Raw genomic sequence first — 16206 nt, 5'->3', positions numbered from 1 at the left:
TGTCTCTAATTATTCGCCCATGAACGATATGATGTATGAATGACTATGTTTTCTATGAATGATTATGTTATGGCCAGCCATGCTCGTGTGTTAGATCAAATGATTATGAATGTTATGCTTATGTTGAATATGAAATTTTCAATTTATGAATTATGTCTCTATGATATGGATTATGTTTATGCTGACATGATTGTACTAGTAATCTAACGGTTATACGCGAATGCCGTCTTCGATGGAAGTTCTCCTGAGCTCAGAGTACGAGATTATTATTATAATAAATAACTAGATTTTACAACTATTTGAGTCTTGCAATTGATAGATAAATATTTATTTTCATTATTTATACATATATTTTCATAATTATAATTTTGCATTAAAAACTACTATTTTTGGTGGAAAATATTTTCAAACAGGATCTCGCAAAGTAAAATAGGAGCCTAGTCTATGCTAGCAAGTTTGCCCCTTTTATGTTCTTTGCTCCTCGATCCTATTATGTGAAATCAAGTGGAGATACGAAAGACGATGGCGAAATGTAATTGACCTTAATGACGATTAAGGATCAATATATAATTTTGCCCCTTTTGCATTCTTTACTCTTCGATTCTAGGTCTCGAGTTGAAGCGGAGTCCTAAAAGATGATGGCGGAATGCAGGCTAGACATTGTCGGGATTGAAATAAAATTTTGAGATCGTGGTTTTAAAATAAAACATCGTGCCTTTATTCAAGCATTTTCAATTTTCAACAATCATTTTATAAATCTAATTTTCAAGTTTTGAGGACGAAACTTTTTCTAAGGGGGTAAGAATGTAATACCCCGAATTTTCAAAACTCGATTAATTATGCTTAATTATTTTTATTTAGCTTAAGTCGTTTTAAATCCTAATTTTAAACTTTATTTTAATTTAACGAAGCTTTATCTCGTTTGGAATTTTAACATTGTTACACGATTTATTTTTCAGATTATATAATTTAATTTTATATTTACGAGCTTAACGATATTTTTTTAAATCTTAATTATTTTCGGATTTCTAATAATTTCCAAACGTTCTTATTTTATTCGAAAACTAAATTTATTTTTCGTTAAAAATATTTTTATAAATAATTATTTGAAAACTTGATTTTAATTAAACATTATTATTCTAATTAATTTCCTAAAATAACTCCAAATTTTCAGAAATTTCCCTAAATAAGGAAAATTACTAAAATTCCCCTTAAAAGCACAATCTCCTTTTGACTTCTTTTCCTTGCTCTTCACGTACAAGAATGAAGGAATTCCTTCATTCCTCCTCACCCTCAATTCAGTCTACATTCAACCCTTAAGCCCTAAGAAATTTTCCTTCCCATTCACTCTTCTTCATTCTACAAATCAGCTATAATTTCAACTAAATTCTAACCCAAAAACAAAAACAAATTATTAAGTTGATGATATTAATGAATGTTATGAAATTCGAAAAGAGTTATGAATGATTGAGGAATGAAATGGAGTTGAGAATAGAAATTGACAAAATGACATGTCTGTAAAACCAGGTAATATGAACTAAGTTTTCTAGAAGCTAGATTGTTTATAATAAAAGCATGCTTGATGGCTTAGCATTCTCCGCAAAATACGAGATTTTTCGACCTAAGGATAAGTAAACAAGTCGTATGTCTAACGATATATTTCTAGTCACGTGATTGAATTCGAACCCCTGCAACGAACGCAGTTAACGAAGTCACTCAACACAGAAGAAAGATCAGAGATCGAAATCAAAACGAATCGAATAATGAAAGTCAACGACAAAGATTTCTGCAACAAAGGAGCCAATAGCAAATGAAAGTGAAATGTCTCTAATTATTCGCCCATGAACGATATGATGTATGAATGACTATGTTTTCTATGAATGATTATGTTATGGTCAGCCATGCTCGTGTGTTAGATCAAATGATTATGAATGTTATGCTTATGTTGAATATGAAATTTTCAATTTATGAATTATGTCTCTATGATATGGATTATGTTTATGCTGACATGATTGTACTAGTAATCTAATGGTTATACGCGGATGCCGTCTTCGATGGAAGTTCTCCTGAGCTCAGAGTACGAGATTATTATTATAATAAATAACTAGCTTTTACAACTATTTGAGTCTTGCAATTGATAGATAAATATTTATTTTCATTATTTATACATATATTTTCAGAATTATAATTTTGCATTAAAAACTACTATTTTTGGTGGAAAATATTTTCAAACAGGATCTCGCAAAGTAAAATAGGAGCCTAGTCTATGCTAGCAAGTTTTCCCCTTTTATGTTCTTTGCTCCTCGATCCTATTATATGAAATCAAGTGGAGATACGAAAGACGATGGCGAAATGTAATTGACCTTAATGACGATTAAGGATCAATATATAATTTTGCCCCTTTTGCATTCTTTACTCTTCGATTCTAGGTCTCGAGTTGAAGCGGAGTCCTAAAAGATGACGGCGGAATGCAAGCTAGACATTGTAGAACTCTAATCCACGAGGAATTAGGAAAAAACACGTCCCAGGTATTTTCAGCGCCCAGGCCTGGGCGCCGAAGATTTCAGCGCCCAGAGCAAGGCGTTGAAAATAGGGTCTGGGCTGTTTTCTTAGTCAGATTCGGATTCCTAGAATCCGGAGTGTTTGAGACTTAATTGAGTCTTTTAGTGCGTATTAACCTTATGAAGGAATGCGTCTGGGTTCGTTACGAACTCTAGGCTCGTTAGGATTTTAATTAATACGTAACTCTTACTTTCGAATCATATTAGGAATAGGATTCTCTCGCAATTTCTATCTCATTTAGGATTTTTGTTGGAGTGCAACACCTAATTCTGACAGGTTTCTATCTTTTATAACTTGCCACTTTTAACAACTACCCATTACAGCAGTTACTATTTTTAGCAGGTTTCCATAAATAGCAGGTTTCTATAAATAGCAGGTTTCGGGTGAAATGAAAAGGGGAATTGAGATTCGTTATTTAATAGGAGATGCGTTGTCAAGTGGAGATTTACGTTCTCATCATCGAACCTTCCCTTTCAGGAATGGGGACAAAAGTAGGTGTCTACAGTTAGCCCCCACTTTGACTGAGTCTTGGAGTAAGACGATGGTCAAAGTACTGGACGGAGTGCGTCACACAAGCCATGGTGTATGTGACCTGTTTTGCGAGGGTCTCACGAGCCCCCGAGTGATAACATTTGACTTAAGGGTCATCACTTGAAATGTCGACATATCCCTCACGTGTCATTGGGATTTGTCAACGGATAGTATAGAATACTCCCTCACTTTGTCATTGGAAGTATCTAAAGAGGCGTAGGAACTCCCTCACTTTGTCATTGGGAGTAGCTACAGATGTTTTCGAAATCAAAGCTATAAAGTGTAATTGGGCCTGGCCAAGCCCAATCACGAGGTAAAAATGTTTTAAAAGATTCTCATTTTCAGGGTTAGCTAAACGAGAAAACCCCCTTGTTTTTATGGGACGTAAAACGAAGGAAAATCCAGCACATCGTTCTTTTTTTTGAAAAAACGGAAAACCATTCTTTTAAATTAAAGAAAAAAAGGGAAAGCTACTCACATCGTTCTTTTTTGGAAAAAACGGAAAACCAAAAAAAGTTATCGCTGCAGCGACTAAAGACCTGCGCGGCTAGTGACGCAGACCCCGCCGGCTAAAGATGGTGAGCCTGTCCGCTAAGGGTGGACACCCCGTCCGATAGAAGTGGACGAATCTGTTTTTGAAATTTGAAAATAAGGACCTACGCGGTTTGTGGCGTAGACCCCGCCGGCTGAAGACGGCGAACCTGTCCGCTAAGGGTGGACACCCCGTCCGATAGAAGTGGACGAATCTATTTTGAAATTTGTTTTGTGTTTATTTTTTTTTTTTTTTTTAAATAAGGACCTACGTGGTTTGCGCCGTAGACCCCGCCGGCGGAAGATGGCGAGCCTGTTTCATTTTGTTTTTTGAAGATTCTATTTTTCAAAAACTGAGGACCTGCGCGGGTAGTGACGCAGACCCCGCCCGCTGAAGGTGGGCGAGCCCTGTCCGCTGAGGGTGGACGTCCCTGAATTCGTTTTTTCTTGATTTGGGACTGGCGTGGTTCGTGGCGCGATCTTGCCCGATTGAGGTGGGCAAGTCCCTATTGTGATTTCTTTTGAGAATTTCTTTTATTCATTCTTGTAAGAGCGAATTCTTTCGAGGGATGCTCGGATTTAGTTGTAACCTGAATGTGGGTTGACAACATGCTTAGACGGACCATTGTCTTGTGGTCATCATCTTTCATGGTTTTGAGCTAGTCTTTACGGCTCAATCTTGTCACTACCTGGGTCCTTGATTAGGGGACTATGTATAAGTGTCAATGGCGACCTTTGTCTTGAGGTCGTAAACCGGTTTTATTTTTTGAGACATCCAAACACGGGACTTCGTACAGCGTAGTCTGGGAATATTGTTTTAACTTTGCATAATATATATTTTCTTTCGAGCCCCCAAGCATTCGTGCTTGACGGTCATTTCTTGTCAAAGAGGTTCCTTGGGGATACGCATTCTGTAATGTCCTTGATCGTGTTTGGGATTGTGCTCGTAAGTGCGAGCGATCTTTGTGGTGGTTTGCTACTCTTAACAAAGGCGTGAGGTGCGACTTTCAGTAAAGGAATCGGCAATTTTCAAGTCGAATAAATATGGTAGGGCCCTATAGAATTCAGGGGCCTTTTTGGGTCTGGGATCATTTACGGCGCCCATGCCTGGGCGTTAAAGATTTAGGCGCCCAGCGCTGGGCGCTGAAAATGATTTCTGGCGAGGTTTCTTGATGACACAGTTGGCCTCTTGTTCGTTCGTTTTCTTTTTTTCTTTTGAACGCGTTCCTAAATGTTCGATACTTAGAAAAGATGATATGTATGTGCGAACGAGCGTTCATAGAATGGCCGTTGTGTGCGGTCCATTAATCAGTTTGTTTGAATCATTTTTTTTAGCAATGACTGATTTTGAATAGTTTGCTTAGAAGCTTGATAGGGTTCAGGCCCATTCACGAGGTGGGCTCAAACATCGTGCCCTTTCGATTGTTCAAACATTTGCTTCGAGATTTTTTTATTTTGCTATGGTTGTTTCGTAGCTTGGAGCCCCCAAGTATGCATGTTGGGATGCTTCCTTTTGGCGTACGATTTTTGTAGGTTCTTTCGAGAAAGATGCCTTGGGGTTCCGCTCGTGTAGGTGCGAGCTATCCCTTCCGTGGTAGGTAATATTTTGCTACCTTTAATCCTTAATGTAGAAGTCGTGTGGCTTGCATTTTGAATTTGGGCGATAAGTAGTCTTTGCCTCTTTTACACATGCTCTTTGGTCGTGCCCGCATTAGTGCAATATGCCTTACTCTCCTTTTTTAGACTTGTACCGTGGGATGGTTGAACTGATGGTGCGACGTAGGCTTGTGTGGCCTAACGGCGTGTCTTAGAACATTCCTCCAGGTGTTGGGATAACATTATTATTTTTTACATTGGAGTACTTCGTCACGCCTCGTTCAGGTGCTCGAACAAGTGTAGCACCTTCTGCGTGGGTTTGCACGGATTATTACTTCGTTCGATGCCAGGATTCATAGATGTTTCTTTTTTGTTTATCCTCGACAGCCTTTGCCTGGAGTTGATTTTCAGCGCCCAGAGCTGGGCGTCGGAATCTCTGGCGCCTGGTCCTGGGCTTTGAAAGTGCGCCCCAGGTAGGACTTTCGTTTTTGCTTTGGAACGACGTAGACTGTGTAACGGGTGCTTTATAGAGCGAGCGTTATGTGCAGTAGTTTGACCGGAGTTTTGGTGACTCGCGATTTTCAGTTACCCTTGATAGAGGGGTGACTTTATACATTCTAAGTAGTGCTTTAGAATTTGGGAGGGGTTGTAGCCATTCTAAGGTTCGTTTTACACGATCAAACCTTAGGATTGTGCCCCTATGACGTGTGTATAGCATTAGCGTCGAGAATTTGCGATAAAATCGTCATTTCGAGCACTTTTAGAGTGTTTTTCTCAAGCCCCCAATTGTAGCTACGGGATTGGCTTGGTGCTAGAATGCTTGGCATACGTTTTTATGCGTTCATGGTGACATGGATCATGAATAGTTTGAACCAGACTCGTTTAGTGCGAGGCACGTTCGAGTAGTGATTTGCTACTTCTCTTGTAAATGTCGTATTGTGCGACATTGCCATGGTCAAGGTAGTCACATGTTGAAGTGTGCCTTGACCAAAAGCTAGGTGCCTTTCTTTACCCATAATCATATTTAGAAATCTTTTGACTCACTTGCAACATCGAGATAAACGCATACTTAGCTTAAACCAACGACACTTTATTATGTTCGAAGAAGTCTTTGAAAATCTTTTGAAATCCGAGTCCTACTGTGTACAATTTGAGGTGTCCTAAGTAGGTTGACTTATAGAAGGGTTCGTACAGGATTACATGAGTGAATCAAAATATGTTACGATTTTTGGAATGTTGTCTAAAGATTTGCTGGAAGCCAGGGTGCAGGCGTCAAGATATACTTGTGCCCGTTTGGCATATGCTTTAGGCTTTTAGGGCCATCTTTTCCAGAATTGCGGGAATATAAACAGTTTTCAAATTGACTTAGATTTACTTGGTGTATGTCCGTACAAAAGGTCAAGGTATACTTAGGTCTTTCCCTAGTTCTTTCATTTTTATCTTTTAGCCCCCAGTTGCTATTATGTCTTCCCATTAATGATGCTTTCAGATTTCGATTTTAGATGCCCGCGTCATATGTCTGAATAGGGTGAGCCTTGGTTAAGTGTCAAGTCCTATTGACAATGTCTGATTTTTTTTTCAAAGGAGATTCGCAAGCATTTGAATTACCATGAACGGGTGCCCAGAGTTCGAAGGAACGATGGGGCGATGCCGTAGAACAATACTCTTTATTGCAAGCTTACTACCTATACTACTTGTTGGCGATTATGATTGTGTCTAGGGGTGAAATAAGGTCTTTAAGCGAACGACTATGTCTAGTGGTGAAAGAAGGTCTTTAAGTGAGTTAGTTCGCTTTAGGGAGGGTCAAGTCGAGTACTTTAGAGGTCATGGACGCTTGCGCTAGCCCCCATTCAATTGAGGCAAAGCGATCTTTTGAGTCTTGGCTAAGTGCCTAGGAGTGTGAGTGCTCCTTCTGGCAAGGGTACGTGCCTTTATTTACTTTCGATGTGTGCTTGTTTTGGCATCTTAATGACTTGGATTTTTCCTTTGACTTAAATTTTTCTTTCGACTTGGATTGCAAGTAATTAAATTTCAATAAGGGACTTCTATTTTTATTCTTGTTTTTCTATAGGCTTTAATATTTTTGCAAATTGGTTGGACCGAATCATGGATTGCCTACGTATCCGCCTTAAATAGATTTAATTTGGAATCAGGTCTTGCGTAGTTCTTAGCCTAGAAAATGGTTTCTTAGAATGCCGATTTTAAACAAGTACGTTCAAGTGGAATCGTAATGTTTGAAATAGGGTGAAATTTATTTTAATCTGCTGCTTTGCCGTAAGCCGTAAATTTGTTTTATATATTTTTTTGAGTACATAATTTTTGAGTACACGTATTTTTTGGTACGTATATCTGAATACGTGTTGTACCCCTCCAAGTGTTCGTTATTTTTCCGTGTATGTGCGGATAAAATGACGAGCACTTCTGAACAAAACTTGGCAGGCAGAGAGTTTCAACGCCCAGGCTGGGGCGTTAAAGATTTCGGCGCCCAGCTGTGGGCATTTAAAATGATTTCTGGGCGGATCTTTTTTGGTGCGCTAAATGCTTTTTTTCTTCTTTTTAGACGAACTTTTAAAGGCGCTTTGCAAAGTTTGCTTTTTTATTATTTATTATTTTTATTTTTACGTTGAGCGTAGAATGTACTTTTCATTTGTCTCTTTTTTATTTGTGACTCAAGACGGCTTGAAAGATGGTTTGAATGAGATTGGATAAGTTGTATAAGTATTGGTCAAGCATAAGGATTACATCTTCTAGGACTCACAATTTGCAGCCTCAAGCTAGTGTCATGAGTTTACATCAACCAAGGCCAATGAGTAACATGGGGACGGCTCAAGGGTATATCAACAGGATGTATCCAAACAAGTTATATGGTCATTATGCTAATGGTGGTGTAAGAGCAGGTTTGGGCTTTGGGTATGACGCACGTGTCAATGGCCGTACGTGGTTTGCAATTGACAACAAGTTCAAGAACAAGAGTCGAGGTAATGGTTTCTTGGGTTATGGCAATGAGAACATGGATCGGTTAAATGAGCTGAACAGGGGCCCCAGAGCGAAGGTGTCTAAGGACATAAGGATTGGAAAGGGTAGACATCGTAGAACTTTATGATTTGGATTGGTTGACTCAATTCTTTTCCTTCGTTTACTTGGGTAAATTTCGCACTTTGGGAGGTACGGGCTAAGTATTTCATGGCTCGCTCTTTTCGCTCTCCCTTTTCTCTTTCTATTTAAGTATTTCATGGCTTGCTCCTTTCGCTCTCCCTTTTCTCTTTTTTTTTCTTTTTTTTTGGGATTTCTCCCAAACATAAATCCTTTAAATTTTTTATTTGGGCTAAAAGGTAGATGGTTGTGGTCTTTGAGTCACGAGGCGAGACTGAGTGAGCCTCGTTTGGTAGGCCTATAGTGGACCTTTAACTTTAGTAGGCCTAGGGTGGACCTTTAGCTTTAGTAGGCCTAGGGTGGACCTTTTAAATTGTCTTACTTTGCAAGCCTATTTAGTCGTTTCCTTAAAATGTGCAAATAGCGTAGATTCAAAATGTTATTTTTACCTTATTGAAATTTAACGAAAGAATTACATCGAAAATAATTTTTTTTTTGTTTCTTTTCAGACTCCTGTTTCTGGGATTTAATTGGAAGTTGTGATTTAGACTCAAACTTTCATTAATCTTTCTGATTATAACCCGTGTATGAATACAAGGAGGTGGCCTAGACTCAAAATAACGACGTGGCGTAAGCCTATAATACTTGACCAAGCGACTCTCAGATTTGGACCATAACTTTCGTTGGTTGACACTTTAGATTTTAACCCTTGGGTGTTCATTTGTCATGCGCCATTTTGCTTAATGTTGGCAAGGTAGTTAGTTGGGGAGATAGAATTTTTATTTTTGCCAGACTAGAATCATTAGTGCGGCTTCCCTCTTAGCGTGTATTGCTTTACCCCAATGGTAGCCTTATGGTATGCCGATTTGGGTATTTTCATAGTTCGTCATGTTGCATTCATGAAAAATCTTTTAGTCCGTACTTAAGAGTATTTAAAGGAGCGAGTGGCTTGAGAGGACTACGATAGTCGTGACCCAATGTGATCATAAGCCTTGAGGCCATTAATTTTTCTTGCCAATGGTATTGACACCTTAGGCTCACTTTGGGGGTTGTGCGACTATGGAGGAATGATTTTCAGAATGTGACTGTTTCCATTTTGCAAATACTTGAATTACATAATATATTCTTTTTATTGGTGAGAGAGAGTATTGAGGCCGTAGATTCTTAGCAAGGGATGACAATTACATATGGGTGCTTATTGCTTTAAATGTTAGGAAGGGAGACTCAATATGGTTTAACCTTTTAACTTGCAGAACGACACCAAGCATTAGGACCGATTCTATGGATAAGACAACTAAGACTTAGGATTTAGATTGTACTTTGGCATAGCCTAGTCTAGACTCGGATTTATTTTTTATTCGAACATTATTTTTCCTTGAAGACTCTATTTGAACATTATTTTTTGAATACTTTGCCCATGTGACATTCAAGGTCATTTAACATGTTCGGTTTTGGTGCCGAGCATTGTCGTCGTAGGAGGCCTAACAACGACGCAAAGAGTTATTTATTTATTTTATTTTTTTAAGTCGCTTCTAGAATCGAGTGCTTTTTCTCACGCTCTCGTAGCAATTTTTTTACGAACGGTTTTTTGTGCTACGTATTTTCCTTTTGCGCGGGCACCGAGGCTGCTGCGCCTGACCAGAAGACCAAGCAGCAACTTCAGCGCCCAGCGTAGGGCGCGAGAAATTATGGCGCCCAGCCAGGGGTGTTTAAAATGCGTCCCTGGCTGGTTCTCGTTTTCTGTTTGCGTCTACTTTTGTTTATGCGACTTCGATTTTGCGTGCTTGCCCAATAACGTCCTTTACGCGTTGTGCAGCGTTTGTGGGATTCGTTACAGGCCATCCCGAGCGTCTCTTATTTTTGTGGCGATCGTTCGGGTTTGCGGAACACGTATCTTGGTATAACTCTTCCGCCAATTGGTTTATGAATGTTTGGGCAATTTTTAAGGTCGTTGGTTTTCTAGCATTATTTGTCACACACAATCACATAATTCGCTACACATAACTAACATTACATCATGAGGCAAAGTAATAATATGTCATGTAGTTTATGATAGGCTTCTATGGGTAGTATTTACGCCGGCTTGGTACCGCTTCTATCGCAGATCCAACACATGCCCCGGTCGAGGTAGTGCCTTCAACAGACGAATTTCGCCCAAGAGGCCAATCACGATGTAAGCCAAGGGGGCATGCACCAATGAGAGGGACCTAATGGGCGAGCGATTGGGTTTGGGACGGGTGTACTACAAGCGAAAGTGCCGAGTGGACAACATTCGAAGCGTATGCACCCCCCAGTTGGCGATGGGTATCCTTAGTCCCAACTCCCGAGATGAAACATCAAGGGAGCCAAGATTCGTTATGCGGTTCTGTCCGTTCACATTAATATGCTGATTTTTAGGTCGTCCCAACTTGATGGGGAAATAAACGCGGGGTAGGATCGTTTCACCCTTCGGCTATTTTGATTACCTACAAGCACGAGTATTTCCTTCACTATCCCACGCGGAGTCGCCACTGTGAGGGGGTCGAAAAAGCACGAGGCTAATTCGTGACCTTGTCCCTCGTGGGTGTGACGTTTCTTTTTGTCAAATCAAGTGTAATTGGATTTCCTGTGAGTTTACACCCAATTGACTAGTAATATAGGAGTCGCCATTCAGTTTTTAACGACAATGAGAAAAACTGACAAAACCCGGTTATCGTGACATAAAGGGAGTGCAATTATGTTTGACCACGACGGCCGTAGGTTCCCTTGTGATCCCTGGTGTGGGGATCTCTCAACATACACCCGCAAGGTAGAGATTGAGGGTTTGGGGGACTGTAACTACCGAGAGGAGTACTCGCTCTTCGATAACTCCAGAGGCAGGATATCCTTACTAGCTCAGCATAAATAATTGAAGGGACATGCGTTAACTATTAAACTAATCTGAGTTGGTTTTAACAATATGCAACATATAGTACTAGATCGAGCGCGATTATCTGATTTAGATTGTATTAAGGGACCTAGCATGATAATCCAATTTCCCAAAATATTATCTTTATTAGGCGTGATAGAACAATCAGATTTAATTAGTTTAACAGTTCATAAAAGGGCGAGGAAAGCAATTAAACCATGGAAAAGGGACACATTACGACGCACCCTTGAGAGGTGCGTCACGGTTCTCAGAAAACTAACCACTTTGACTTTGCTATTTCTCCTTTTATTTAACGAATCTCAAATTATGGGACGGGATACGTTCTGTTCGATTTATGGATCGATTGCGACAGAACGCGTGATCAGTTTTGCAGCGTGAGGCTTAGGCTTAGGGGTTTAGAGTCAATACTCAGAATAATAATTGTGTGTTGTTCTTTTTTCACGTCGAACTTGGGCTATATTTATAGAACAGAGTTCGTGGAAAGATAGAATTGTAGAACTCTAATCCACGAGGAATTAGGAAAAAACACGTCCCAGGTATTTTCAGCGCCCAGGCCTGGGCGCCGAAGATTTCGGCGCCCAGAGCCAGGCGTTGAAAATAGGGTCTGGGCTGTTTTCTCAGTCAGATTCGGATTCCTAGAATCCGGAGTGTTTGAGACTTAATTGAGTCTTTTAGTGCGTATTAACCTTATGACGGAATGCGTCTGGGCCCGTTACGAACTCTAGGCTCGTTAGGATTTTAATTAATACGTAACTCTTAATTTCGAATCATGTTAGGAATAGGATTCTCTCGCAATTTCTATCTCATTTAGGATTTATGTTGGAGTGCAACACCTAATTCTGACAGGTTTCTATCTTTTATGACTTGCCACTTTTAACAACTACCCATTACGGCAGTTACTATTTTTAGTAGGTTTCCATAACTAGCAGGTTTCTATAAATAGCAGGTTGATGATATTAATGAATGTTATAAAATTCGAAAAGAGTTATGAATGATTGAGGAATGAAATGGAGTTGAGAATAGAAATTGACAAAATGAATGTCTGTAAAACCAGGTAATATGAACTAAGTTTTCTAGAAGCTAGATTGTTTATGATAAAGGCATGCTTGATGGCTTAGAATTCTCCGCAAAATACGAGATTTTTAGACCTAAGGATAAGTAACCAAGTCGTATGTCTAACGATATATTTCTATTCACGTGATTGAATTCGAACCCCTGCAACGAACGCAGTTAACGAAGTCACTCAACACAGAAGAAAGATCAGAGATCGAAATCAAAACGAATCGAATAATGAAAGTCAACGACAAAGATTTCTGCAACAACGGAGCCAATAGCAAATGAAAGTGAAATGTCTCTAATTATTCGCCCATGAACGATATGATGTATGAATGACTATGTTTTCTATGAATGATTATGTTATGGTCAGCCATGCTCGTGTGTTAGATCAAATGATTATGAATGTTATGCTTATGTTGAATATGAAATTTTCAATTTATGAATTATGTCTCTATGATATGGATTATGTTTATGCTGACATGATTGTACTAGTAATCTAATGGTTATACGCGGATGCCGTCTTCGATGGAAGTTCTCCTGAGCTCAAAGTACGAGATTATTATTATAATAAATAACTTTTACAACTATTTGAGTCTTGCAATTGATAGATAAATATTTATTTTCATTATTTAAACATATATTTTCAGAATTATAATTTTGCATTAAAAACTACTATTTTTGGTGGAAAATATTTTCAAACAGGATCTCGCAAAGTAAAATAGGAGCCTAGTCTATGCTAACAAGTTTGCCCCTTTTATGTTCTTTGCTCCTCGATCCTATTATATGAAATCAAGTGGAGATACGAAAGACGATGGCGAAATGTAATTGACCTTAATGACGATTAAGGATCAATATATAATTTTGCCCCTTTTGCATTCTTTACTCTTCGATTCTAGGTCTCGAGTTGAAGCGGAGTCCTAAAAGATGATGGCGGAATGAAGGCTAGACATTGTCGGGATTGAAATAAAATTTTGAGATCGTGGTTTTAAAATAAAATATCGTGCCTTTATTCAAGCGTTTTCAATTTTCAACAATCATTTTATAAATCTAATTTTCAAGTTTCGAGGACGAAACTTTTTCTAAGGGGGTAAGAATGTAATACCCCGAATTTTTAAAACTCGATTAATTATGCTTAATTATTTTTATTTAGCTTAAGTCGTTTTAAATCCTAATTTTAAACTTTATTTTAATTTAACGAAGCTTTATCTCGTTTGGAATTTTAACATTGTTACACGATTTATTTTTCAGATTCTATAATTTAATTTTATATTTACGAGCTTAACGATATTTTTTTAAATCTTAATTATTTTCGGATTTCTAATAATTTCGAAACGTTCTTATTTTATTCGAAAACTAAATTTATTTTTCGTTAACAATATTTTTATAAAGAATTATTTGAAAAATTGATTTTAATTAAACATTACTATTCTAATTAATTTCCTAAAATAACACCAAATTTTCAGAAATTTGCCTAACTAAGGAAAATTACTAAAATGCCCCTTAAAAACACAATCTCCTTTTGACTTCTTTTCCTTGCTCTTCACGTACAAGAATGAAGGAATTTCTTCATTCCTCCTCACCCTCAATTCAGTCTACATTCAACCCTTAAGCCCCAAGAAATTTTCCTTCTTATTCACTCTTCTTGATTCTACAAATCAACTATAATTTCAACTAAATTCTAACCCAAAAACAAAAACAAATTTCAATTTTCATTCCTCTTGTTCTCTGTGAATTGAACCATCCATAATTACCACCAAAAACCACCGAGTCGTCTCAGTCAAACACCAACCACCACCACTGCCTACAACCACCAGCACCGACAACCACCGCAATCACCATCGCACACCCACCGTACTACTCCCTGCATCCTCTTCTTCCCCTCGCGATTCCCTGCCTCTCTCCCTTCCTTTGCCCTGCCTGCAACCACCGACTGTCTACTATCTTCCACCACCACCGTGATAACCACCAACTGTCCACCACCATAACCACCGACCACCACCGTACTTCCTCCTCCCCCAAAACCAACCAAAAACCACCCTATACCTCCCCTGCTTCCTCCTCTTTTCACCCTTTCACCCCCTTCTCTTGACCGCACCTCCGCCGCAAAACCACCCTCACCATCATCGTCGCGCTCCGGCGCGGTATCGCGCTGCTGCGACACCCAGGTCGCCGCCCAGCTCAGCCGCCCTCCCTCCTCTCCTCCCCCCCTTCGTTCTCCTCTGGTTCCTTCCTCAATTCGCACCTCATTCTCTCTTCTTTTGACCAACGTGCCGCCGCCCAGCCACCACCCTCACCGGCGTATTAATCGACGCAACCCAACCCAACCGCCACCTCCCTCTTCCCTTCTTCTCTTGCCCTGTTACTCGTGCTTTCCTCCCTCCCTGTTCGTGCTCCCTAATTCCAGAAAACCAAAAACCCAAAATTCAGAATATTTAACTTTGGTTTCTATTTTCCCCTCAAACCCAAATTAAGGTTGGGCCAATTGAATTGGGCCTTTGGTAAGTTAGGATCTGAATTGCATTTTCAGATTTTCTCTTTATGAATTTGCATGTCTTAATAAATTTGATAATTTAGTTAGTTTTTAATGAAATTGTTTATTATTTTCAAAAAGGAAATTATATCTAATTATCAATTTTAATAAAATAAATTAATAGCTTTATGTAACAAAAATCGAATTTATATAATGTTTTCATGCAAACCGATTTATGAAATATATAAATATATATATTTCGATTAAAATTTCGATTATTTATATTTTCGTTTAATTATGGAATTATATTATTATTAAAAATTCTTTATTTATAAACCATTTGCTTATAAATTTATTATTTATAAAATATTAATTTTAGATTATTTATCGTTTAATACTAATTCAATAAATTTAATATTCTGAAAGAAATCGAACTTGGAGCTCAGGAAGAACGATCCATCAGACGGGAAGTATAAAACTACGGTTGAGGTAAAGGCTATTGCTAGTACCCGCAATCCCCTTATAAATATGATTTATAAAATTATGACGTTATGATTGAATTTATGAATTAAATGTTTTAATGCGTTTTATGGATTGTGGGATGAAATATGATTTGATTGAATTGTTTCCTATAATATGATTTGATTGAGTTTTCTCATAAAATGATGTTTATGCAATGCTATGAAAGAATTGATATTTTATTGATCCCAGGATCAAAATGATGTTTTATGAGTTAAATGAGTTATGTTATTTCAACTGAAATACAAGCCAAGGCTTGGTAAAAATTACATACAACATGATAAATAAAAGTGAAAGACCTGGTTTGTCTGGCGGTATATAAACTACCATCTTCCTATCTATCGGGCATGCATGCACCACAGACACCTGTCCACCCATGGATTACGAGCCCAGGCTCCCATGGTTATGAGCCCAGGCTTAGGGGCCAGGACCATTGTTACAGTTCGATGATGAGACCAGGCTCTTATGGGCCCAGGCCTAGTGGAGAATTCCTTCACGGTTCGTACTTGGCGACAACTAGCATGTTAATTAAAAGATTATGAATGACGTTTTTCATTAAAAGTTTATGAATGAACTAAATATGATGTTTTATTAAATGTTTTACTTATTCTGTTCTCCCTGTGTTATTAAATAAAATGAATTGAAATGAATTTACGTTGCTAGGGTAGTCGTTACTGAGTCTTCGGCTCACCGTTTTGTTTTCTGTTTTAGGTACTGCGGGGAGCGATGGACATGAGTAGTGGCGAGGAATTTCACTTTATTATTATTCACCTAGTTTATGCTTAATGTTTTAATAGTTCAATTAAAGACTTTTAGTAAGTTATGTACTTGTATTTTGGGAATATAAATGATTATTATATTAAATTGGAGATTTTTATGGCTTATGTATGATGTTGCCTTGTAATTTCCAAGAGGGAATTACGGCAGGTAATGTCCCGAC

The 16206-nt window shown here is 38.4% G+C and overlaps 1 long non-coding RNA gene across 1 annotated transcript; it reads left to right on the top strand.

The window, feature by feature from the left end:
• The first annotated feature begins 13879 nt into the window (after positions 1-13879).
• Positions 13880-16135, top strand: LOC130461864 (uncharacterized). Its single transcript, XR_008921812.1, has 3 exons — positions 13880-14775; positions 15174-15236; positions 15978-16135. It is a non-coding gene; the product is annotated as an uncharacterized lncRNA (long non-coding RNA).
• Positions 16136-16206: the final 71 nt, after the last annotated feature.

The sequence above is a fragment of the Spinacia oleracea genome, chromosome 5 (genome assembly GCF_020520425.1).
Source record: "Spinacia oleracea cultivar Varoflay chromosome 5, BTI_SOV_V1, whole genome shotgun sequence".
Taxonomy (NCBI): Eukaryota; Viridiplantae; Streptophyta; class Magnoliopsida; order Caryophyllales; family Amaranthaceae; genus Spinacia; species Spinacia oleracea.
Note: the sequence above shows the minus strand (reverse complement) of the source record. Positions and strands in the feature narration are given on the sequence as shown.